General features: G+C 46.2%; 1 protein-coding gene and 1 non-coding gene across 2 annotated transcripts in view; one reads left to right on the top strand and one right to left on the bottom strand.

Annotated features, from left to right (window-relative positions):
• Nucleotides 1-25,775, top strand: part of WWOX (WW domain containing oxidoreductase) — a 475,224-nt gene that overhangs the window by 406,285 nt on the left and 43,164 nt on the right. The gene's annotated exons all lie outside the window — the stretch shown is intronic.
• On the bottom strand, nt 2,152-2,280 carry LOC129075321 (small nucleolar RNA SNORA31). The gene has a single exon (XR_008529626.1). It is a non-coding gene; the product is annotated as a small nucleolar RNA SNORA31 (small nucleolar RNA).

The raw sequence follows: 25,775 nt of genomic DNA, 5'->3' as shown, positions 1-25,775 counted from the left end.
AGGCACCGGAGGCAGCTGGGGTTCAGCCTTCGCTCTGCACGTACTTAACAGGCAGCCCTGGGCTCAGGACTTGGGGTTAGCCTTCTCACTGACAGTTACCTTGCAGGGTTATTACAAGGATTGAAACCACCGGTAAGGCATTGGGCACAGTCCCTGGGATGGCGTAAGTGCTCAAGAATTAGCACTAGCAGCTGTCACAGGGGAGGGGTGTTGGAGGCAGGATGAAAAAAGTGAAGGGATTAAGCAAAGGGGAAAAAAAGCCCCATGGACACAGACAGCAATATGGTGATCAGCAGAGGGGAAGAGGGCAGGAGGACGAAGAAGAGGTAATGGGGGTATGAAAGGTGATGGAAGGAGACTTGACTTGGGGTGGTAAACGCACAGTACAATATACAGACAATGTATTATAGAGTTGTACACCTGAAACCTATATTATTTTATTAACCAATGTCACCCCAATACATTCAATAAATATTTCGTAAAAGTTAGCAGATATTATTTCATGCGTCATTTCCCCCAGAAGCCATGGGCTCACTCCCGAGCCTGCACTTCACTGCCTTCCTTCCCCTGACCTACGAATCTGTGCTCTCAGCCCTTCTCAGTGCCTTCGAGTGTTTCTGGGTTCCCCAAGGGTTGTCTCTTGGGAGTTCTTGGAGAGACTGCTCTTCGCTAACTCATGGTTTCTATCTCCAGCTTTCTCGTGTGCGGGCTCCCGTGTCTCTGTGGTCCATAAAGACATTCGAGGGCGCCTCATCCGCTCCACTGACTCTGCTGGCTGCCACCCCTGACCGCGTTCATGTCTGCGCCCAGGGCCCGTCTCCGGATGCCCCCAACAGTGGCAAACCCTCAGGAGCGAGAGAGCAGGGATAACTTTTCTAGAAACCTTCCTTCTCATGAAACCCCAGGGTTTCCCATGCAGTCTTGGTGAGTGTGTACCCCAAGTTGTGTCACATGCGGCTACCTGGACCCTAGGGCTGCGCAAGTGCTTCCCGGTGCTAAGGGCTCCTCATGAAAACTGATGGGTGTCTAGGAGAGTCATCTGGAAAACCCGTCTTTGGGAAAACTGCTGTTCTCCCAATTGCCTGCCCTTCCAAAAGGAGCATTCACCCTCCTTCTCTCCCTGCAAAACCTGCATGCCAGTCATCCTGTGGAATCTGACCCCTAGCAGGTGCTCTCCACCAGTTCCGCAAACCTGAACTCCAGACTGAAATGGAGACCACCGCTATCCCTGCATGCAAGTGTCACAGCAGATGACTGAAAGCTGCTTAGGAAGACCAGCCAAGCTCTGACTGGAGGGCAGCCCCAGCCCCTTGTAAAGAACTCCCCTGAAGAGAATGCTTTCTAGCATCAAAACTGCAGGGGGTTTTGCAGGGAAGAGAATGCTTTCTAGCATCAAAACTGCATGGGAGATGCCAACCGCTTGGGCAAAACCCTTGGGGCTAGATATGTTTCAGAAACTTACAAAATTTAGGAAGGTGATGTGCTATGCATTCTGTGCCTTACACCGTTCGGTAAACATACAGACCAGAGTCTGGCCTGAGGATTCTTTTTGTAAATAAATTTTTATTGGTACACAGCTACACCCACTTGTTTACATGTTATCCATGGCTACTTTTAGCTACCATCGCAGAGCTGAGTATGCAAAGCAGTGGCCGTAAACCCACAAAGCCTAAAGTATTTACCACCTGGCTCTCTACTGAAAGGTTGCTAAACTTTGTATGATGTAACACCCCTGGGGGCAGCCCCTAGCAATTAAACACATGAATATCTCCGCATCAAAATGAGTGCAACTCACACTCAGTAAGATAAATAACTTAGACAGGTCTAGATAGCTTTGGCTACCAAATGCTTTTTGAGAGAACTTTCTGTGTTCAGAACTTTTGTGGTTTCACAGGGTCCTTTTCCACTTTGACATTGTGAGTAAATGCACAAAGCAGCAGGATGGTTTGCTTACATGTGTGCTCTTTTGTTATTAGTAAAATCACTTGTCATATATTCAACACACCTTTTGCTTTGGGCCCAGATTGCTGCCTTCAGTTTGGGACCCTGCAGTGTCCCCTGCACCCTGGCTGAAGTGGAGGTGGCAGGCCGTTTGGGCCAGTATATAATCTATCTGTCTGTCTATCTATCTACCTGTCTATCTATCTGAATAGGTGTAGTCGCCTCTTCAGTCGGGGCCACCGCAAAGACCGAAAGTGCCGGGATTTTTTTTTCTTTTGCATCCTTAGTGCAAACGAAAAGAACAATATCAGATTGTTCAAGGTCTACCTATTTAGGCTGTGCGTCCTGGATGGCTTGCTTCCTCACGTTCCCGAAGCTGACCCTGTCAGTGTGAGTCTCTTAATATCAGGGGAGCATGTGGGTCTTCGTGCCACATGGGACAGAAGTGCATGGCAGATGAAGGACCTCCCCCTCTTAGTGCAGTTCCAGGGACTCCTTGATTCTGAGACCAGATGAGGCAGGGGTGGGGTACCGACAACAGGCTCCACCATGAAGTATTTTATAGACACCCCAGAAATATTGGCATAATTGTCTTTTAATTGCATTCTTGGCTTTTTCTTTTCCGTAGCTCTTTGTGATGCTCAGCTTAATCAGTCAACACATGTTTACTAATCCCTTGCTCTGGGCTGGGTGTTGCACACAGTTCTGCCCTAATCTTGCTGGAAGGTGAGGCTAATGCATTTGTAATTCAGAAATAGGGAACGTGTGCTGAATTTGGGGATTCTCTTGTGTGGTTCTAGTTGTAAAATCATTTTTACAAGTTTTAGACTTGTAATTAAGTTTAAATATTGGGATTTCAACCATTTCTGGAAGACGGTAAGCTAAGTTATAACATTATAGAAACATGGCGGGGACTCCACACTGCTTGTGTACTGTGTCCGCCGTTAGACAGGGCAGAGCCACTCTGGAAGGTGCTAATGGGAGATGCCAAGCTCCCGGCCCCGCTGCAGACCTCAGTCCTCTGAGTCACGGGTCGTATTTTCTCTTTCTTCATGTTGCGGGACCTGATGCATAGTTGGTTCAGGAATACGTGTGAAAGCAAACGAGGAAGGGAAGGAGCAAATGCTGTATTAGGAAATCAGTAGCCTATTCTTCTTCAAGAAAACAACGCTAGTTAGCTTCCTCGCCCTGCCCTAGAATTCTCTGCCCTGTGTCTCAGGAGCCCTCATGGCTCCCCAAAGCTTTTAGTGAGAGTTGTTCTCTGCTTTCTCCCGGTGTGTGTGCTCATGCCCATGCAAACATGTGCTGTCACACACATAGCTATTTTGAAAAAATTATATGAGCAAATGAAATGTTATTTGATGTTTGTTTTGTTTAAACAAGGGGCACATTCAAGGTAGTGAACACCATCTGAGAAGAGACAAAACCTGCCCTGGTGATCTGGGCAGCCTGGCCAGACCTTTTTCACGTGTATGCCACCAGGTAGTCTGGTCACTTAGTTCAGTTCCCCCAGCTGACTGGCCAAGTCAGTTTAAAAACTGGTCAGACTTGCGGCTTTGCTGATTGGTCCAATTACTGCATGAAATGGATCTGGTTATTGAAGCTCAGTGCAGTGACTCGGCATGAACACAGGTGGCGCAGGTGAGCAGCTATGTGAAGAGGCCCCTTGGATTTGTCTGGGGTTAGGTTCTGTCTGCTGTGAAGCGGGCGGGTGAGAACCCCTAAGATGTGCGCCCAGCCCCCAAGCTGGAAGTGAGCCCCTGCTCGCGCTCCTGCTCCCGTGGCACTCGCACCTCCGCTGTGCGGCCCACCCCATCCCGCCCAAGTTCAGGACATCTCGCATGCGCCAACCCCTCAGTGCCATTTCAGCACCATGCCTCATATCCCAGAACTCAGGAAATGTTTGTTTGCATGAAGCTGTCTTGCTACATTTCAACATTGCTGTCAAAATATTAATTGACCTTTGTACTATACCTTTTTCATTTGCACAGTGCTCATCATTATAACAACTGAGTCAGAAAGTATGTTTTAATCTTCATTTTGTCATCATCATATCAATAACATTAACAGTTAATATTTATTGAGCCCCAGCTGAGCCAGACGTATTGTTCAGTACCACTCGTGCATCACCAAATTAAATTTTTATGATAAGCCTGGGGGGTTGTGACTGTCCACATCTTACCCATGATGAAAGCTCCAAATGCCTGGCCCAAGGCCACAGCACAGGGCAAGGACTCAAGTCCCAGTGTCCCTGACTCTCCAGGCCTTGTCTAAGGCTTTCTCAACTGGGAAAACACTGAAGGGGTTCTCATAGTGGACCTTGTATTAGTTTCCCAGGGCAGCCACAACAGTACCACAGGCTGGCTGGCTTAGCAACAGAAAATATTCTCTGGAGGCCGGAAGTGTGAAATCACGGTGTCAGCAGGATTAGTTTCCTTGGAGGCTTCTCCTCTTGTCTTATAAATGGCCATCTTCTTCCTGTGTCTTCACACGGTCTTCTCTCTGTGTCTGTGTTCTTATCTCCCTTCTTATAAGGATACCCGTGGGACATGAGTTAAATTTAAATATTGGGATTTCAATCTTTGTGACCTCATTTTACCTTATTTACCTTTTTTAAAGTTGTGTCTCCAAATACAGTCATGCTCTGAGGTACTTGAGGTTAGGACTCCAACATATGAGTTTTGGAGGGACACATTTCAGCCCATTATCAGTATTAATACAGGAAACAAATAAAGAATTTCTTTAATCCTTACCATGTGTATAAGACTCATGAGAGAGCCCCCGACTCCCACCCCAGGTAGAAATGAGAAGGAGAGAAGAAAGCATGACATGCATTGGTCCGTGATGCAACATTCAGCTGATGAGCTTTTCGCTGGCGTCTCAGGTGTGCCCCATATGAATCTTCCCCAAGTAAGAGGCCTGAGTTAAAGAAACACAAAACCCTCTATGTTGCTGCAAGTACAGAGGCCTGACCTAGGCTACTGTCATTGAAGGGCAAAGTTTCCTCAACTTTCTGTTGAGGTACAATATAAGCAGGACAGGGCACACACTCCACCCTCATACCTCGATGAATTGGCACACTCACATGCATGAGTAACCGGCACCCGTATTAATACATAGGATCAGTGGAGTACCCCAGTGGTCCTCTCGTGCCCCTTCCAGCCATTGCTGTTGTGCAATTTCTAACCTCAGTTGTGTGGTTCAGTTTGTAACTATAAAAGCAAAGAGAGATGATGGTTACAGTACAAAAATCATATGCCTTACCTTTATCTGGATTCCTTTGGACCCAGCTCTGCTCCTAATGAACCTTAGGACACTGAAAAGGATGATGAATCTGATGAATCTCGCACCGCAGCTTCCTCTTTTGTCAAATGTGGGGAGACAATCTCTAGTTAATAATGAATTTAGAACACCTAGACGCACAGCTGATCAAGATGGTATACTTATTAGCTAATGGTGAAATGACAGACACCTTTTGCTCTCTAGAATGTGAACTCAAAGGAACTGGTCTAACTAGGGAGTACCAGGCTATTGAAATGAGGTATTTAGGAGGGATGGTTGTTAAGGGGCTAACGGGGACAGGCAGAGAGCTTTCTGCTAAGAACCTGTTTATTGCCCGGATTTGGAATCTCTGGTGGCGCCTCCAATCAGCCAGGGTGCCCTGTTTTACAAGTTTGCTGCACACAGTCTTGTGGAGAACTTCCTGTGTAAACCAGAAGGAAGCAGGGAGCTTGGGACTTCCAAGGCTCAAGCTTTGTCCCTGAAAGGGAGAAAAGAGGCTGCATCGATGGCAGAGGTGCCACCGTCAAACATTTTCTCTAGACTAGACATAGACCTCAGGCAGCGTGGGACAGTTTCTTGGTCCCTGTCACCTGTGTCCAGGATGCTTGTCTTCTGACAAGTTTGCATGTGTCACATTTTAATATGTATTGGTGTACTTGCTTCTTGATTCACTTGTACTGTACAAGAATTGATTTTTGAGAAATATATTTAGATTTTTTTTTGCATACTCTTGAATTGGCTAAATGCATATTTGCATAGAAATAATCTTTAGTGAGCTCTACTTGCAACTGTGTCAAATTTATGAGCATACCCCTCAGTTTTGTTTTGTGTTGTTTTGTTTTTTTCCATTTATCGTGTCTGGGTCACCACACACTGCATGTATTTTGTCAGGATTTTGTTTTGAGCCATTTATTTGCCCCGGTTGTGTTTCCATATGTTATAACATTTCACCATATTTTATTTCTTTACATTGCAATTTTGAAACAAAATCATCCCATTCAAAGGTTGTTTAAAGGCCCCTCCTGGTGACGGTAAGCGTGTGGTAAAACCTTTTACCTCCTATCTCTTCTCCCTCTCTCCTCTCGGCCCACAATTTATCTTTGAAGATGCTGGGTTTTAATAGGCAAGGCAGAGTACAGAAACCAGATGGTTTTAACTCACACCTGTGAAAGTGCTGGGGTTCTGAAACACATTAAAGTTAATGGCCAGAGGACGCCTGCCAAGCTCGGTGGGATTTTACTTACCTGGCTTATCACCCTGGTTAACCGAACTTCCCAGTTAACTGATGGCTAGGTTTGTCGTGCCCGCTCCCATCCCTCTCCTCACCGCCACTCCAGTCCTTCTTGTGCAGAAGGGGCTTCGCTTTCTCCCTCCTCCCCTCTTCTCAAACTCTCCCCTTCATCTCCCCTAGAGACCAAGAACTCCTTCCTTCTTGGTGTTGCTTATACTTTTCCTCTTTCAGCTTCCATTTCTTCTTCTACCCAGAGAGGTCCCTATTTTTCCTGTATCAAGAGGCCTCCGAGCTTGGCTTTCAGTGGCCGGCACTTAGCATTTGATTATTTATTGTCCTTGTACCTTGTGCGGCTCTGGTTTTTCAGACAACTACTCACAAGTTTGCCTTTGGACCGGCCTTGCCTTTGCTTACCACGTTCATGCTCCTGAAGGCCATGTCCACTGTTGCACTGGTTGAAGGAAGGAGGGTTTGGGTTGCCCAGTTGTCAGCTGTTTAAAGTTAACTGTACATTTTAACCATATCTGCATTTTATTACATAATACCTGGCAGCAAGTAATTCTAGAAAAACCTTGAAAATATGTGATTATTTGGAAAAATATGGGGCTCTATCTTTTTTCTCTCCACCCTCCTTCCCCCCCGTACCTACACTCTAAGGTCACACTTATAAGTGAAGTAATTCTGACCATACTGTGCTGGCATTTTCTTGAGAGGTGAACCCCCTTCTCTGTTCGTACTTCCTTCCTCTGTTTGGCAGATGGGTCCAAAGGTAGGCCCACCCCACATGATCCCATCCCCTTGAATGTGAGCAGAACCTGTGACTTGCCTCTCAGCAATAGAATTTTAAAAAGATGATGGGACATCACTTCTTCAATTAGGCTACATTAAATGGCAGAGGGAGGTGATTTTGCAGATCTAATTAAGGTCCCGGTTCAGTTGATTTTCAGTTAATCAGAAGGGAGATCATCCTGGGTGGATCTGACTTAAGTAAAAACCCTAAAAGAGGGACTGATGTCAGAGGGACTCTTGACTGGTGGCGTTGAAGAAGTAAGCTGGAAAGGCCACGTGATAGGGGACTGCAGAAGACTTCTAGGAGCTGAGCGTGGCCCAAAGTAGACAGCAAGAAAATGAGATATTAGTCCTACAACCTCAAGGAAATCCATTCTGCCAACAACCTGAAGGAGCTTAAAGGGGATGGTATTTCCCCAGCGAAGCCTCTGCTGAGACCACAGCGCCTGCTCTCGATTTCAGCCTGGTGACACTGCAGTTAGCCGGCCAAGCCACGCCCACGCTTATGACGCGGGGAAACTCCGAGATAGTAATGCGTGTTGTTTTCATCTGCTAAGTTTGTGATGATTTGTTACAAAGCAATATGAAATGATCATATTCTGGGCCATAGAAACTTCACCTTCCTTTGATATTCTTTGCCCAGCAAGTTCTAAGTTGCTCACCGGAACTCAGAGCACCAGTCAGGAAGATGATGACCCCATTAGAAACATGTATTTTGTAGGAAACTCTATTTCTTTGTGCCTTTCAACTATAAATTAAAAGGAAAATAACATAAACAGTGCTGAGCTTCATATGGGTATTTAGACATGCTTCCACTGAGAGCATATCCTAAGATGTTATCAAGAACAGCTCATGTGACCAGGATGTGGCTCAGTCTTTCCTCCATACGTTACCCTGTGACTTACTGAAGAAAAATGAGGTGACTCCAAGGTATAGGTCTCACCGTCCCATCTACTTTATAGATGAGGAAAGTAAGAATCCACACCGTCTCCCAGGTAGAACTCAATATAAGTCCTCAGTTTTGAATCGCATTGACCCGAGAGGTCGTGTGATTTCCATTAGATTACATCCAGAGCAACCCAAGGGCAGAAGTGAAATCGGAATTTCACTTTTGAATTTCTGAAACCTTTTTTGAACTTATATATTTAGTGTATCTGGGATTTTGTTTTTGTGGGATTTTTTTTTCCTTTGGCCTGGAACCACCTGTCCCTTTGAAAACGCCCTTTGTGCCGCGGCCTCATTCCCTGAGAGGGAGCTGTGTCTGAGGGGCAGGCCCGCGTGGGCTGTGCGGAGCTTTCACTGCCTTCCATGCTCACCCAACCCTAAATAATTGTCTGTATGTTCCTTTTATTGTCACCTCTGAAACAAGATGAAGAAACCAACGGTTTGCTTTAGAACACATTAACTTCTTTATCACATTAATACTGACTCATATCTTATTTCCCACTTGCAGTAAGAAAACCGTTCAAATCTTTCCCTCTCAGGACAATATCTTTAATAGCTTCTGTGTGTTTCCTATTTTTGGCTGTTTCTGTATAAACAGACTAATCTAATAGCATGCTGAACCATCTAACTTGGCAGAAATTCAGAAAATCACTCATTTCTATGGCAAGCTGGGATGCCAGGAAGGGGGGGGGGGGTGGAACCCTCACTTTCATTGCAGAAAGATTTTTCTTAAAGTTGTCTTTCATGAACATAATATGTCTATCATTTGGAATTCTCTAGCATCCTGCCTGGAAATTATTTATTGCAGAAAGGCACAATGGTGAACAAGAAAGTATCATTCCCTGTACAATTTTTGGCTTAAATTCGTTTGCCTAAAGGAACAGGATTGTGTGAACACAGTTTGAATGCTGGGAATGGTAGCATTCAGCTCTAGGACACTTTTCATGGAACCTAAAAGGTGACAACATCATGGCCCCTTGCACAGCCTGGCTCCTGGCCCAGCCAGCCCAGAATGCTGTCTGTATCCCTGGAACTGGAGCCCGTCTTTGGAAGGTGTGCTTGCCGACAGCCGAGGGTACCCCTACCTCCTTCGATCTGCTGCAGGTCCCAAGTGGTCTAAAGACTTGGCTTCCACTTCTGAGCTACTAAGCATTGCTGGAGAACATGGCAAATCATGCTGATGGAGCCACGGACAGCTCAGCTGTATGGGGTCAGCTGCAATTCGACTCCTAGTCAGGGGTAACCGTGATCCCTTCTCTGAGCCCCACGCTTTGCTCATCCCCTGGGGCCTGTGCACCCAGGACTTGCGTGCCCGTCCCTCCAAGGGTAACTGGGACCCTGAATCTCCCTATGAAAAGAATCCCCAATCCACCTCTAGAATGGCATGTGCTGTTCTATATTTGATTCTTTTACTTTATTTAGCACACGTATTTATTTTATTTTTTAAGTAGACTTTATGTTTTGAGTTTTTTTTAGGTTTACAAAAAAATGGAGACAATGGTACACAATTCTCCTATTTTTAACATCTTAGGTTATTTGGTTCATTTATTACAATTACAGAACCAATATTAATATATTATTAACTCAAGTCTATAGTTTATACAGATTTCCTTAGTTTTTCCTAATGACGTTTTTCTATTCCAGGATCCCGCATGGCATTTAGTCATCGTGTGTCCTTAGACTTCTCCGGGCCATGACCGTTTCTTAGACCCTCCTTGTTTTTCATGACCTTGATACTTCTGCAGAGTACTCGTGCTCGGGGAGGATCTAAGATGCCCAGTAATGGAATTTATCTGGTTCGTTTTCACGATTAGACGGGGGTTATGGGATTTGGGGGAGAAGACACGGAAGTGAGGGGCCCCCGTCACATCGCATCGAGGGCAGGACTGTCTACGTGACTCATCACCGTGATGTTGACGTCCTTCCCGGGCTGGGGCAGTGTTGGCCAGGGTTTCTCCACTATAGATTCTCTTTCCCCATCCACCCCATCCTCTTCTTTCTAGAGGGAAGTTTCCATGTGCAGACCACTCCTGGGTGAGGATTTATGCTCTCACTCCTTGTAGGCAGGGAATCTACATAAACTACTTGGGATTCTTCCGCATGGGGGATTTGTCTCTTCTCCTCACTTATTTATTTTTATCGGTGTGGGCTCATGGATATTTACCTTCTACTTTGGGTTATGACCCAATACTACTTTATTTTATTGACCAAGTGGCTTGGCCATCAAGAGCTCTTTCAGTTGACTCCCATGTCCTTTAGACATGTTGCCGTCAAGGTAAGGTGTATTTGCATTTCCTTTTCTTGTTGTGTTTCTGTTACTCCCTTCTCCCCGCCCACCCACCCCATCCCACACACATACCCAAAGGGCAGCATGCTGCCATGATTCCTGGTATTTCAGTGAAACTGTTTCCTCTTTTATGAAAATCACTCAGAGCAGTTAGGAGTGTGGGTGAGTTTTCTCTCTCATTTAACATTTTATTGTACGTAACTTAGGGACCTGATAGGCGACTCTCTTAGTGTATGTGCCATCATTCCTCCCCAGCAGGATGAACCTTAGAATCTGCTTGGCCAAGTCTCCAAGTCCCACATAAGGCAGGCTGTACAAAAACACTCAGCCAGGGAGAAGACCTGAGTCCTAATGCTGGCTCAGTCCCCATCTTGTGCATTTCAGTTTGATGTGTGTCCTCTCTGCACCCTACTTTCTTCACCTTCATAATGAATGGGTTTCCCTGGCTGATCTCCAAGGTTCCTTCAAATTCTGATGTTCTATGATACTATGAATCTTTGAGTAATCACTCAAGATGCCAAAAAGAAATCACCAATGAGACCCCATATATTCTGTTGGAAATTTTGGTAAAATTAATGGCGAAAAGGGGAAAAACAGGAGAAAGAAACAGACCTGAACTCTTTAAAGGCACAAGAAGAATGAGCATGGGGGAGGAGCTGGGAAGAGAACAAGAGTTAACAAGGACAAGAAAGAAATAACCTTGATGCTAATCCTGTGGAAAGTCAGGAACAAATAATTAAATACATCATTTCTGAAGTTTTAGGAAAGAAAGTGGAGCCCATGAAGCCAGAACAATGGGTACCATCTCCTTTAACTCTATTTTACTTTCAAAAATGTTAGTGGACAAGTAAAAGGTATATATAGTTCTTTCAGATACGTCAGGCTTTGACAGCTTTGACAAACACATGATCAGATCAAGGGAGGCAAACACGACGAAGATGCAAGAAGCTCCAGCTTTTTGAAGGCTCATCAGAGGATAGCAGATGGTTGTCTTGCAGTGAAATAAATGTCCACACAAAGGGTTTGTGCCATTTGTCAGAGACATAAAGCAAAGGTTGGATGCTTGAGCACCAGCTGTAAGGTTGCCGAGTAAGGAATTCCTCCCTGGATAGAGGGTGTGACTGGATATGCTCTAAGGTTCCTGCTCCTGTCTGATTCTGTGGTGCTCCGGTTTCCTCTAGGCTCTCTTTGTTTGCAATTCAGTGATTCAGAATCCCAGCCCCCATCAGAAGCCCTTCTGTTTGCTTAAAATACAGATCCCCAGGCCCCGTTGGACACTCTAATGAACTCGGTCCGGGCGGTGGGCAGAGTGCAGGTGCAGGGATCTGCATGTCTGTCCGCTCCGCAGGTGGTTCTGATGCACACTGGGAGCCAAGAAGCACCCTTCTCACAGGATTGCCAACTTCTTAAGAATAAGAACCGTATTTTCTTCCTTTTTTGTATGCCTCTCCATACAAGGATAATTACACAGAACAAGTGCAGAAATGCTTGTTGATGGATTTTTTCCAGCAATTTTTTTTTTTAGCTCTCTTTGTCTGGAACTTTGCAAAATAAACACCACGGTCGCCCCGTGCTTTGTGAGTAGCATGCTAGAATGGAATTTCACTCTTTTACGTTGGGGGTCAATTTCTTGGTTTCTACTGAATTATGAAAGGAAGAGGGTAGATCCTTGGAAAAGTATGAATGTTGATGCTGAGGACTAGCCAGACACTTCCCTTCCAGCTGGTTCCACGAGGGAATGACAGGCCCGCTGTTTTGAACCTCCCATTAGTGAGGGTTTCAGACCCCTCCTCATTGTGCATTTATCTTGCAAGGGGCGTATTTAGGGGATGCTTTCATTCTATTTTATCTGCAGAATTACTTTCCACTCGGAGGTCTTTTGTATAAGTATTCCCTTGAACCCATTCCAAAAAGTGGATTTTTAACCCAATAGACCATAACTGCAGTGTTTTATCGTGCATACATATTTCAAATTGTGAATGTAAGTAGATTTAGCAAAGTTAAAATAAAATTAAAACTTTTCAAAGGGCACCACTGCTTGCTTTTCCATGTTGGACTTTTCCCTTTGGGGTTCTTATGCCATTTAAAAGGCTCTAAAAACAATAAGACTTTTTCACTTGTGTCTTTTTTTTTTTCCCTATCCTTATCCAAGGATATATTTATTGATTTTAGAGAGAGAGGAAGGGAGAGAAAGAGAGAGAGAAACATTGATGTGAGAGAGAAACATCAATCGGTTGCCTTTCCTATGCTCCCCGACCAGGGATCGAACCCTCAATCTAGGTATGTACCTTGACTAGAGTTCGAACCCATGACCTTTTGGCGTATGGGATGATGCTCCAACCAATTGAGCCACCTGGCCAGGGCCTTTTATTTATTTATTTTTTTTTACAAGAGACAGGGTACAGAAAACACTGATGAGGTTTGGCCTCCCTCCATCTTCTTGCAGCCAACTTGGTAGCAGTGCGATGAATTCTGAATCTGAGAGTCAGTGCCATTTAAAGTAGTGCGGTCAGGAAGATTCCTAACTGGCATCTTGTTTACCCTCTTGCCTCTCTTGAAATCCCTTCCTTAGGAGGAAGTTAGAATCATTTCTCTAAAATAGAAATCTGTTCTCGCCCCCACCCTATTCTCCACTCCTTGTTTAATCCCTTTGCTGGCTCTCCATATCCCTTGGGATAAAGACCAAAATTGTCACCAGATCCTGCAAGGCCCCTGCCTATCTGCATCCTACTCTCACCCCACCTCTCCTCCCCCCCAACCCTGCTCCTGTCCCAGGGCCTTTGCACATGCTGTTGACTCTGCCTGGAGTCCTCTTCCCTTCCAGCTTTAGTTAATGAGTTCTTTGACATCCTTTGTGTTCAACTGAATCATCATTTTCACCAACTTGCGAAGTTACTTTGTCTCCCTAAGCTGCATTTTCTTCTCTCTACAATGGGGTTAATACCTATCTAAATCTTGTTACTAGGATATTTTGGAAGGAAGTGAGGAATAACTGATGTCATTCACTAAAGCACTCAACATAGTTCTAGGCACGCAGTAGGTTATCATGTCTGACTATTTGCAGTTATTACCGAGCTGGTCTGTGACCTGTGCCCTTCAGTCCTTTTCTTGGATTCTCCTGCCCCTCCTGCTGTAGTTGTGGCAAAGGAGGGAGGTGTTGATAAAGGCACTGAAAGATGTTCCCTTCCCTCAGTGCTATGGCCTGAATGAATGCCCATCCCCCCAAATTTGTGTGTTGGGTGTCTGATTTCTAAAGACAATGGCATGCCATCTGTCACCTGGAAGGCCTAAGGAAGGATGGCAGGTGGACCCGGACGTGGGCCACATTGCCTTAGATCTTGACTCAGGAGCCTTGGAGAAGACTCATCCGGAAAGGACAGGGCTTCTGATGTGCAGTTCCTGACCGGGCAAGAGGGGAGACAGAATTGCCTCAAATGGGTTGTTAGGCATGGAATTGTGTTCCCTCCAAATTCATATGTTGAAGTCCTAACCCCCAAGGAAAGGCCCTGTGAGGACACACCTGAAAGCAGCCTTCTGTAGGCCAAGAAGAGAGCTCTCACCAAACACCGAAATCAAGGCGTGTGCACCTTGATCTCACGCTTCGCGGCCCCTGGAACGATGAGAAACAAGTTTCTGTCGTTTAAGGCCCCCAGTCTGTGGTGTTCTGTCACAGCAGCCAAGCAAAGACACAGGGTTAATGCTGTGTAACCTGAGGGATTAGAAGTTGCATACCTGGGTTCATATCCTGGGTGGGCCACTTATTTTCTGGGTCTTGAGCAAGTCACCCACCCTCTCTGAGTCTCAGTTTCTTCATCTACAGAATGGGAGCATTCACAGTTCCTTCCTCAGGGAGCTGTTGGGGAGTTGGTGCTGAAAACGCTCATGCAGCACGCACTCAGGTAGGTGCGCGGCACTGAGCCGGCGCCCTCAGCCTCACCCACGTCGTTATCATGAACATCAGCATCATGATGGTTAGTGTTGGCATCGCTGCCATTGTCAAAAGCACCAGCTGCCTGTTTACCCTTGGCCTCGGTACCACAGTGGAAAAACGGTCAGTGGCAGGCACACACTAAACTCAGAAGTTGGTCTTTCCACCACAGGCATCAGTGGCGACCACTTTATGGAAAAAAATGCTTTGGAAACCAGGTCACAGAGGAAAGTGCCTCTTATTGTCCAGAGCCAAGAGGTCTGCCGTGGAAGTGCAGAGGGAGCCTGGCCTAATTGCATTGATAATACAATCCTGTAACTCATTCTGCCAACACGAAGGTGGATGGACGGTCCCTATCCTGGCTGCCGAACATTGCCCGTGTTTTCCTAGGAGAGACATCGGCACTCCGGTTGTGATTAAAGTGCCTTGGACAGACCCTTGCTATTAAGAGTTTGTGGCTCCAGTTTAATAAAAGGTAGTATATTAAAATGGAAACATGTTATTATTGATAAGGACTAGACACGTTATAGACCAGATTAAAGCTCTGATAATACAAAATGCAGGGGAAAGAAGCTAAGGGTCCTCGAATACCTACTAAGCACTGATTGCTCTGCTAGACACTGAGAGATATCACATAAAATGCCACATGCTTTCGAATAAAGTCTGTCCTGATATATTAATACATTTAATTATCAGACTTTCAACATTAAAGAAGATTACAATAGAGGCATCCAGTTGGTTGGGGAATAGTTACTGCAAATGATAAGCTCTTTTGAATAAACCGATACTGACTTAATGAGGTTTTGCTGTGTATTATTTTTTTTTCTTGATAGAAAATGGAGTGACTCTTCTCGTCCCCCACCATGCTCAGTCCTTGTGCTTCCTAGTAATGACCCTCTTCTCTGTCGCTCCATGGGAACTTTAAAAAATTTAAATGAATGGATACTGTAATCCCAAGTTTCTGGAATTCTAAGAGGGTCTTCAGGGTATGTACTCAATGACCACGACATGCAAACAAAAATAGGCAGCTTAGCCAGGGAGGTAAAAATGGGGAGGAGTATCCTCACCTTCCCTGGGGTTGCGCTTTTGCTTTTGGAAGGCGATCAAGGAGTATTCAACCTTCGGTTAATTTGTCTGCTCCTTCTGATAGCTTCTTCATGGTGCCGTCATGAGCACAACCGTTTAAAGAACCTTAAGAGCAGTCTGAGGACCCGTGCTGGGGAGAGTTCCTTATCTGGCTGAAGAGGCCAGTGTGGTTTGGACTTGTTCCCCTCGTCTGCCCACTTCCAGACAGGCATGTGCCCGTCTGAGACAGGCTGACGGTTTGAGCCAGCCAGCACCTGTCCATCCAGAGCCCAGCAAGAAAGCTGGAATGACAAAAAATAAATCGCGCACATTGAGCGCCCACCCCGCCTCCCACATTTTCTACTTGTGCTCACATAACCCTGTGATGATAAGTATCCCTGCCTCTTCATTAAGGATGAGGCTTTAAACAGTCCGAGCCATGGGTCCGTGGTCATGTTACTAACTAGTGGTCCACCTGGCATTGGGAATCAGGTCTCTCTGGAACTTTCTATGGAATCGTACTTCCTTAATCCCTGACCTCATTCTCATAACAAAGAAACAAAGAAGGGGCTGGACAGGTGGTTTTCTGGGTGCTCCTTAGAAAATGGCACAGAATAAGGCACACAGTTGGTGCTCAAGCCCCTCTGTTTGAAAAGAAATGTAAGCGCTTTGGTCGGGGCGGGGGGGGGGGGTGCCAAAACGGAGCGCTAGGTCGGGGATCAGCAGCCTACCCGATGTGCTTACAGCCCAGGGCCAACTACAGTGTGTGTCTCCCCACACCACACCTAACCCCACCTACAGGAGCTCTGTAGTTTGTATCAGCGCCCATGGACTGCCCCTGCCCATGCCTGGTTCCACCCAGCGTGGCAGAGGACATGGATGGGGAGTCTCACTTTCCAGCTGGTCGCCTGTCTCTGTGCAGTCTGATTTACCCACCCCCTCTCCCCCAAGCTTGCTTAAAGAGTCCGCTTGTCTCCTGGATGTCCATCTCTCCGCCCCACACCAAGCCAAGTCTTTAGAATAATGGCCCAGTACCAAGCTCTCCCCTCAGCACTTTGCAAACATCATTTCACAGGACAATTTTAAAACTAGGAAGGTACTGTTGCTCTTCCCATTTTACAGATAAGCCAACCAAGCCCCGGAGGGGTCTGTAGCCTGGGGCAAAGTCAAGATCTGAACCCAAGGGGCGAGCTCAAGAGTCTGTCTTTGGATGTTTAAACCTCCTTGCTCAGTTGCCCGCTTCTGTCGCCTCCCTCCTTGGTTCAGCTTCCCTTTCCCTACCCCACTCTTCTCCCACCACCATTCCCTTTTCCTGTGCAAGCAGCTTTGGAAAGACCCAGCCTGCTGGCCTTGGGCTCTGATAAGATCTGGCTGTGCTCCCTTTGTCTGGCCTGAACCTGCCTTTCTGAATGGCCCTGTTAATTGCAATTGACTCTCACAGAATGTGGATGGCAGTGCTACTTGACACCAGACTAATGCTCCTGACTTTTCCTTAGTGCCCCAGGCAGCAGACTGGGAGGGATGGGAGTGGGGGTCAGAGGAGGGGATGGGAGGGGGGTCAGAGGTGAGATAGAGCACTTTTGATTCCAATAAAATACATTAGAGCATTAGAGCTTTTTCTGTTTATCGAGGTATTCTCTCTCTCTCTCTCTCTCTCTCTCTCTCTCTCGGAGATGTTGTCATTTCTAGGAATTCTCAGTAAAATGAGATATGATTAGGAGATTTCACCGCCTTCTATGAAGACTCAGAACTTTTTCCTTTCTATTATTTTGTCCATTTCCTAGCTTTAGGGCTAAGCATGAAAAGAGAACTTTGAAGCATAAAACCCGAACAGTGAGTCTAAAGCAAGAGAATTAAGCCCTCCAGAGAGCAGGTATTAGGAGCTTGGTTTTCTGCAGGCCTACTAAATGTTGGTCTTGCTTTTCTTTTGTAATCTCCCAGCAGTCCTATGCGAGAGCATATGAAGCCCACTTTAGAGGTAGAAAAACTGAGGCTGAAAGACTGGCTTGCTCCCCAGGGCTCAGTCTCCTTGTTCTGCCTCACTGTCCTGGGGGAGAAAGTCAGAACCACGAGCCTGTGCACTTCAGCTGCTTTGAAAGTGGAGACGCTCAGGGTAGTTCTGCACGTGCTCAAGCCTGGCAGGCCTCCTTCCCAGGAGACAGGCATGGGGCTCCAACTTTCCCATGTGTACCTCTTATGGACCTCTGAGCTCAGAAGTATCCTGTTTCACAGACAAGAAAGCTGAGGTGCACAGGAAAAGGGGAACAAAGTGCCCAAGGTCATATAATTGTTTCATTACTGAAGTGGGAATAAACCCAGGGTTGATTTAAAATGACTGGGCAGAAGAGGTGGGGTTGGGGAGAGACCCCCAAACTGCAGGTTGGTCCGCAACTAGCCTGGGTGGAGGGATCTGATGTCAACTGTGGAGGGACCTTTTAGGGAAGCATTCGGGGATCACACCGTTTGTTTCCATTTTAATCTCCACATGGTGCTGGGGCAGATCACAGCTGGTGACCGCCCAGCAGGACAGGGGTATGGCAACGCTGGCAAACAAATCTGGGCCACTTCCATTTGGATGGGAGCTTCGAAAACACCCAAACCAAGTTGAAAATGATCCCCAGGAGGCAGCTGGAGAGTTTCTCTGAAGTCACAAGCATAAGCCTCGCTGACAAATGAATTAACATCATTTAAGGCATAATTCACTTAAAAGTCCAGATATTTGACTTCTCTCTCAATAGCAGAATACCACCAAAGGCCAGCCATTCTGGCTTAGAGTTCTGGCAGCAGAACTGGCAGGAGGGCCATGGGGTGGGCAAGGGGAGACTGCCCCTCTAGAGGGGTGAGGACTCCCAGGTCCCGTATTCCCAATTCCCCTGCTTCCACCATGTTTGACAGCTGCCTGCCCCTCAGGCTTCCACAGGTCGGGCCTGGAGTGGGATGAAGGACTTCAGAGCAGAAAGAACTGCCAGCCGCTTACCTTCTCTGAGCTGAGCCTTAGTTTCCTCAGCTGTTAAATGGCCCGCTGAGACCCAGCCCACATGGTCGCTACGGGGCGAACAGTGCCAGCCGTAAGTGTTCAGGAAATGATCGTAGCCACTGCTGAATTTGTCCCCACATCCCTTCCTTCAGGGTTAAAAGCATGAAAACCGTGACGCTCAGGGGGACAGAGGGAGGCAGGCTGCTTTTGTGAACAGGTGGCTTCCCCCAAAACCCTCCTTTTCCTTGGATATCTGAATGACCCTTGTGGAGAACAAAGCTTTTCACACCTTTGTTTATTTTTTTCAGGTCTAAGGGTCCCTCAGGAGATTTTCCTAAAGGCAAAGGCAGGGGTGCCCACATCCTAAGCCAGAATTGAATGCAAATGTGACAATGGGACCCATCCCAGGTAGAAAAAAGCTCCCTTTTAATTAGAAGCCTGGAAGGACAGACCCTTTAATTGCTGCACTTGTAGTGTCAGGGCTATCAATATCAGTGCCTCTTTCATTAATAAACTGGCAAGTCAGAAAGCTGCGGCGGTGGGAACCCCTCCCCCACCCCCTCTCGCACCCCAAGCTCTACTTAATCAAAGGCAGACTCGATCAAACAGGAAAAGAACATGTAAATCAGCTGCATTAATTCTGCCAGCCCTAAATAGGTAGAAGGAAGGGAAAATGAAAGAGAGCCTTCATCCGTTTCCCTCGCAGATGCCCCTGCTCCCTGTGAACCCAAGCAAGAGGTAGTTAAACGGCCCTGCAGATTGCGAGTGACTCGGGGAATGCCTGGGTTTATGTATGGATTAGCACAGTGATAGACCCTGAGTAGCAGAGACGAAGACTAATTACCTGACAGAGCTCCCCTCCGCTCGCCTGGGTCATTGAAATTAATTTCTGCTTTCAGGCTTGGCAGAAAGCAGCTGCAGAATTTCAGTTCAATACTCAAATTAACGGGGAGCCGAAATTATTTCTCTGCACAGGCAGTATTAGAGGAGTGGGTTACCAAATAGATCTTGATCGCAGACACCAAAGAAAGGATTATTCCTCCCTTTTCATCAAGAGCCTTAGGTCCTTGGAAAGTGCAAAGGAAGGCGGTGGTGGTGGCGGAGGCGCGGAGCAGGGGGGAGGGGGGTCAGGCCGGGGTGGGGGACACAACAATCAATTTGTTGGAGAGTTAGCACTCCAGTGCTGTATGAAATTGGGTGTGATGTACCTGTGTAGGAGACCTCCTGCCCCCCAATTAATTTACAGTTTCTCTCCATTTAACAAAAACATTAAATTAAGTAATAGGGCCCTTTCCTATATAGCAGAATCAGAATTCTTAATCAAGGGATATTTGTGAATATCTATTCTACAGCGTCCCGTGTTGTCAGGACAAGGCAACACGTGCAGAGGGGAGAGAGGTAACAGGAAATTCACAGGTGGGATTTGAACCCAGGACTTTGGTCTCTGAGTTTATATTTCTGTGACTTCATGTTGCCTTTCTTTTTTTGCTCAAAGTCCCTCCCGCTGTTTCTTCATCTCCGGGCTCCCTGCTTCTGTGTCAGCCGAGGCGGGACCTACCAGCTCTGTTGAACGCCATCTGTGAGCTCCAGGTCAAGTTCAGTGCTGCCCTGGTCCCAGCTCTCACCTCGTTTGCCTCAGTGATTTTTCTACCACCAGGACCCACCTGATGGGTGAGATTCCTGGGCGAGCTAAGTCCCCATATCCTTGCCACGGGCTCTGCCAGCTAAGACAGCTGCGGGCCCGCAGCCGGCTCCCACTCTGACCGCCGCTTCTTTTGCTCCTTCTGAGACTGGTTCCACATTGAGGTGCCTCAGTGGGGAATCCTGGGTGTGAGGCACATTCATCACAGATGCAGGGAGAACATCTCTTTACTAACTCTGCCCAGCCCTTTAGGGTCGGCACACAGTTTAATACTTAACTGAAATCTGGAATACTACTGTCTTTATGCAAATTGTGCCCCTCCTCCTACTGGGTGTAAAACTGTGGGATTATTGCTTATAATAGTAACATATCACTAGTACCTACTATTACTGTTACTATTATTCATAGCCACGTCTGCCCTTTTTAATGCCTAAGAACTCAAAAGAAAGCATGTATTTAGAATAGGAATAGTTGCCGTATATCAAATACCACGTGCCAAACATGCTCATGTATATCTAAAAAAAATAAATTCAACCTTGACAAGGTTTTATGAATTGTGAAACTGAGGATCTGACCATCACAAACTTCCCACAGCTAGTTCAGGGGCAGTGCAGGGACTCGAACTCTGGTCTCTGTATCTCCAAGCCCAAAAAGTACCTGTGTGGCTGTTTGTGCTCCATCGATTCACCCAGTAGTAGCAGTTCGGCCCCTTCTAACATGTCCATCTTTAAACCTGTGACCTCGAGGCGAATGACTTCCACATCTCATTACCACTCCCCGGAGCCCCCGGCCCCCAGTGGGATGGGGAGGTTAATCAGCCACGCACTGAATCTGCTTATAAGGCTGTTTCATGTACAATTTTTATATCTTGGCTCCTAATAATGGTCCCATTATAAATGATTGTCTCACTATGATATACCGGTTCCTTGCCTTCTAGGAACTGATTTAAAAGGAAGCCCTGGACTTCTCGTGCCCATAGAGTTTATTCATATTGCTTTTTGCTTGCTCAGCAGCTAAAGTGGTAGGGAGACCAGCACCCCCCTCAAAAATTGTTTTCTTCCCAGCATGAGGAAGGTGTCATAATTAGTAACCCCAAGCTTACTTGATATCTTGATACTACTTATGAAAAAAACCATTCCTCCTCCGGCTCCCATCCCCCGCGCCCCCCGCCTTCTGATCTGATAGGTAGTGTCAGCGGACAAACACTCACCCCTGGCTCTGTCACCTTTCTCTTCTAGGCAACCAGAACATTTTAATTATTTCTAGGGGACTTGAGAGAATGGGTCATAAGGAGTATATAGTATCAAGGATTGTATTTGCAAACCTAAAACCTTGGGCGTATGTATCCAACAAATATTTATTTAGTGCTTATTATGGGTCCGGCATATGAATGCATTGCTAGGTACAGCAGGACAGATGTATGAGAATAAGGCACATCCAGGAAATTGGGAATACATGTTATGAATCTAAACAGGCATATAAATTGGAATTACTAAGGAAAATTGTACTTGGTGAAATTCTTTGTGCTACTTATTATAAACATATGGAAGAGGAGCTTCAGTTTTAGTCCTCAATGAGTTTAAAATCAAGGAAATCATTAAAGAACTCTTTGTTTCTTCCAAAGTTGGGTTGTATTGAATATTTAAAGTGCTTTAAATTCTTCTCTGGACATCAGTGCTAAGCAACGTACGTTCCAGCCACAACGATCTTCTTGCTGCTCTCAGGGTGCGCCAGCCACTTTCCTCCCCCCGGGGTTTCCCATATTCCGTCTCCTATCCTGCCGTGATCTTTGACCTTCCTCCCACCCTCAGTAGGTCTATCTCCTCCTCATCCCTTAGTGCTTCATATAAATGCTCCTCAAAGAGGCCACTTCTGACAGTCTGCATTAGTTTCCTCTTGCTGGTGTAACAAGTGACTGCAAATGTGGTGGCTTAAATAATATCAATGTATTCTCTTACCATTCTGGAGGTTAAAAGTCCAAAAATGTGTCTCACTGGGCCGAAATCAAGGTGTTGGCAGGGCTAGGTTTCTTCTGCTGTTAGGAAGCTCTGAAGGAGAATGTGTTCCAGTTTCTGGAGGCCACTTGTGTTCCTTGGCCCATGGCCCGCTTCTTGTCTCCCATCTTCAAATCTGGCCTTGTTGCCTCTGTAAATCTCTCTAACTTGGCACATTCTGTCTGGCTTGTCCATCTTTTTAGGATCTTTGTGATTCCATTGGGCCCACCTGGGTAATCCAGCATATTCTCCCCAACTCAAGAACCTTAATTTACTTACATCTGCCAAGTCCCCTTTGCTATGTAAAGCAACATATTCACAGGTTTCAGGGGTCCAAATATGGTCATCTTCAGGCGCCATTGTTCTTTCTGCCCGCCACCCTGTCCCATCTAAAGCAATGCCCCTCCATTCTCCACCTCAGCCCTTAGCTCCTTAGCCTTGTAACGCTATGACAATATCTATATTTAACATTTTATTATATTTGGGTATATAATTGGTTCAGGCTCCACTGGACCTGAGCATTCAGAGGATGTCATCAAGAATCTGCTTCTTCCCCCTTTTTGGCCCAGCTTTGCCCCATGTTGACTGGGGGACTTCCTTCCCTGATGATGGCAAAGCCGGCTGCACTCTCAGGATGTAAAGCTGCAGTGCCAAAACCTGGAGTTGACCAGTTGACCTTCATTGGTCTAGTTGGGCTGCGGCCTTGAATCGGAGTGTAGAAATGATCAGACAGGTGTAAGCCATGTGCCACCATGAGCAGGGGTTGGGAGGGAGCTGTTTCTCAAAGGAACCAGGGCACTTTATTGTAAGAGCAAATGAATGCTGGCCAGGCACACGCAAAGGATGTGGAATAACCACCCTTTAAAGTGTTGCTTCAACTCTTCTCTCACTTTGAAGAGTAGCTGGTTATTCCGATTTCTTCTTTCTACATATTTATGTCATTGTACAAACAAGCACATGATTATATGAAAATGGTCTGCTTTCCATCTACTGTTCAATGAAATATTTTGCGAGGCATCTTTGGGTCTGTTAGGAGGAGAAGGGACGCCAGCCTGCTTTGTGCCCGCACTATTCTAGGCCTAATCTCCGTTTCGTCCCACCTCCACTGCCAGCATCCTATGAGGTGGGCACCCTCCTCCCCGTTTTGCAAAATAACAGCTACCACTTCATGTGCGCACACTAAGGGCTGGCATCACACGAAAGCCCTTTGGCCAGCACTTCCCTTATTCCTCAAAACAGCCCTAAGCGTGGCCCAGACTGTCCTGCCTGGTTAGCAGCAGAGGCAGAGTTTAAACCCTCGCCCCAAAACAGAAGCTTCTAAGAAAGAAGCTTCTAAGACAGAGCCAAAAATGTGTTGGCGGCCGCTGGTGACATCGAACTGAGTATTTCTGCCTTTTTAGGATACCAGCCCTTTCTCCCTCCAACTCTAAAAAGCTAGGGGCTTTCATTGCTGTTCTTCTAAGAAGCAACATTAATAATCACTTTGGAAGAAATTTCATACGAACGGTGAGCTTTTCTTTTTCATTTGCTTTTGCTTAGTCTTTTCCATTATTCATTGGGCTTTTTGAACCCTCCTGTCTGTACACCATATTTATTCGTATTCACCCAGAATAGGTGTGTGGAGAAGATGAAGCCAGAGAGAAAATCAGTCAGACAGGAATTATGTTGCAAGATGACTGATAAATTACCACCTCCCAGAAGTTGTATGAAAAATGGCTATTTCTTTAGGACGTCAAAGTACCTTTTTCCTCTCTAATTCACATGTATCCCTACACAAAGGCCCAGGTAAAAGGGAATCAGTTTTTCTAGACCGGGTGGGGCCTTCTGGGAACACAGTGCCCTTGTCCTAAGGCAGCACTAATGGGAGGTCCCCCTTTATATGCAGCCAACTCGGTCCTCTGTGCGCACTGCTTTAGCAAAGTGTCTTCATCAGAGTTGTTTTTGTGGACAGCTCTGGGATAAACAGTCCCAGGTCATTAGACGATCTTGCTAATAAGAGACTGACTGTACAAACCGACAATACCTGGAGCATATTTGCCCACAGCCTCTGCAGCAGCCAGCCCGGGAAGTCAAACCATAACCTCTGCAGCACTCAACCAAGAATGCCCAGAACATGGTCAATAACGCCCAGCTTCCATCATGTTCGTACCACTTCCAACTTAGGACCAACCAGCGCAATCAATCGCACGTGATGCCCGCTTCTAGTGGACCTACTTCCAGCTTCCCTGTGCCAACAGCCTCTGATAAGAGCACACCAGAAGCCTTCCCTTTTTTCATTATAAAACTTCCCCTCTCCCCTGCCCACCTTTGAGTCTCTGCCAAACACACCTGACTGGCGGGTGACCCCTGCGGTAACAGTCTTTGAATAAATGGCCTCCATTTGTCCTCATTTGGGTGACCTTTGTTTATTGCAACACCAACTTTGCACTAGTTCTTTTTATCATACAACTCTCCTCGTGTATGTCAACACATACCATAACTTTGATCTTTCCCACCTCTTAGTTTTTTCTCTTTCTCTCTCATCTGTCCTTCCTTTATGGCTCCGCCCACTTTTGGCCTTGGCTAAAATAACTTGTTACTGCTGTTACATTGTTATTTTGTGTGTTGAGTGTCTGTGTTGGGCAAGGTGCGTTTGCGCATCGTCTTGTTTAACCCTTCGGGAAATCTCACAAGTGCACTCTTAGCCTCCATCTGGCAGGTCTGGTTAATGGACAACCAGAAAAAGTAAGTGATCTTGGCTCTCCAGGGTGATCAGCCACAGCAGTGAAGGAAGATCCAAACTCCAGGGTTGAATCTAAGGCCCTGGGGCCATTTTGATTTACCTCTCTCATCTAACGCCAGTTCCCTAAAGGGCAGGCTCCGTTGTAATTTACCTTTGCATCCTTAGGAACAGGAGGCCAGTAGGACCGACCTAAAAGTCTAAGGAAGGAGGGAAGGTAGATGAAGAAGGAGGAAAAAACAGGAGGAATGAATCCACATTAAGAAAAGAAAAAGCATTTAGCCAAATCCCATTAAAAGGGTCTTCCTTTGCCCTGACTGGTGCGGCTTAGTGGACCGAGTGCCGGCCTGTGAGCTGGAAGGTCACGGGCGCGACCCCCAGCCAGGGCACGCGCCTGAGAGAGGCGCCCAGTCAGGGTTTCTCTCCCTCTTTCTCCCTTCCTTTCCCGCTCTCTAAAAATAAATAAATAAAATCTAAAAAATATATATTAAAAGGGCCTTATTTTTCCTTTAATAGATTACTAAATACAGTGACCATATTGTTTCTTTAATTCCTTTAAGACATACTCGAAGATGAAACGGTTTGTATTTTTGTTTAGTGCTCTTTTTGCCTCTTAGAAGAGCATAGTCGTCTCTGGAAATATACAGATAATTTCTTCCCTGGATTCCATACGCTGGAAACACCACGCCCATTGCAGATCCTTGCAGGTCCAGTTTTGTCACCTGCATGAAATCGGATCCTGGTACCCTGCTTCCCACTGCTGTCCGCCATGGTGGCTGCCTGTTCGTGAGACGTTTAATATTCTCCCAATGACTCATCCAGAATCTAAAGCCTCGGTGGTATGAACCCAGGACAGCCACGTTTGAATACATTTTTCATGTATAGGTAGTTCACTCTAGTCTTTGAAATTGTGCAATTAGCATATGTTGTCATAGTGATGTATTTATTATAATGGATGTGTTCTCGGGAAACCAG

This window comes from Pteronotus mesoamericanus, unplaced genomic scaffold (genome assembly GCF_021234165.1).
Source record: "Pteronotus mesoamericanus isolate MK-2021 breed Mesoamerican mustached bat unplaced genomic scaffold, CSHL_Meso_final contig_52, whole genome shotgun sequence".
Taxonomy (NCBI): Eukaryota; Metazoa; Chordata; class Mammalia; order Chiroptera; family Mormoopidae; genus Pteronotus; species Pteronotus mesoamericanus.
Note: the sequence above shows the minus strand (reverse complement) of the source record. Positions and strands in the feature narration are given on the sequence as shown.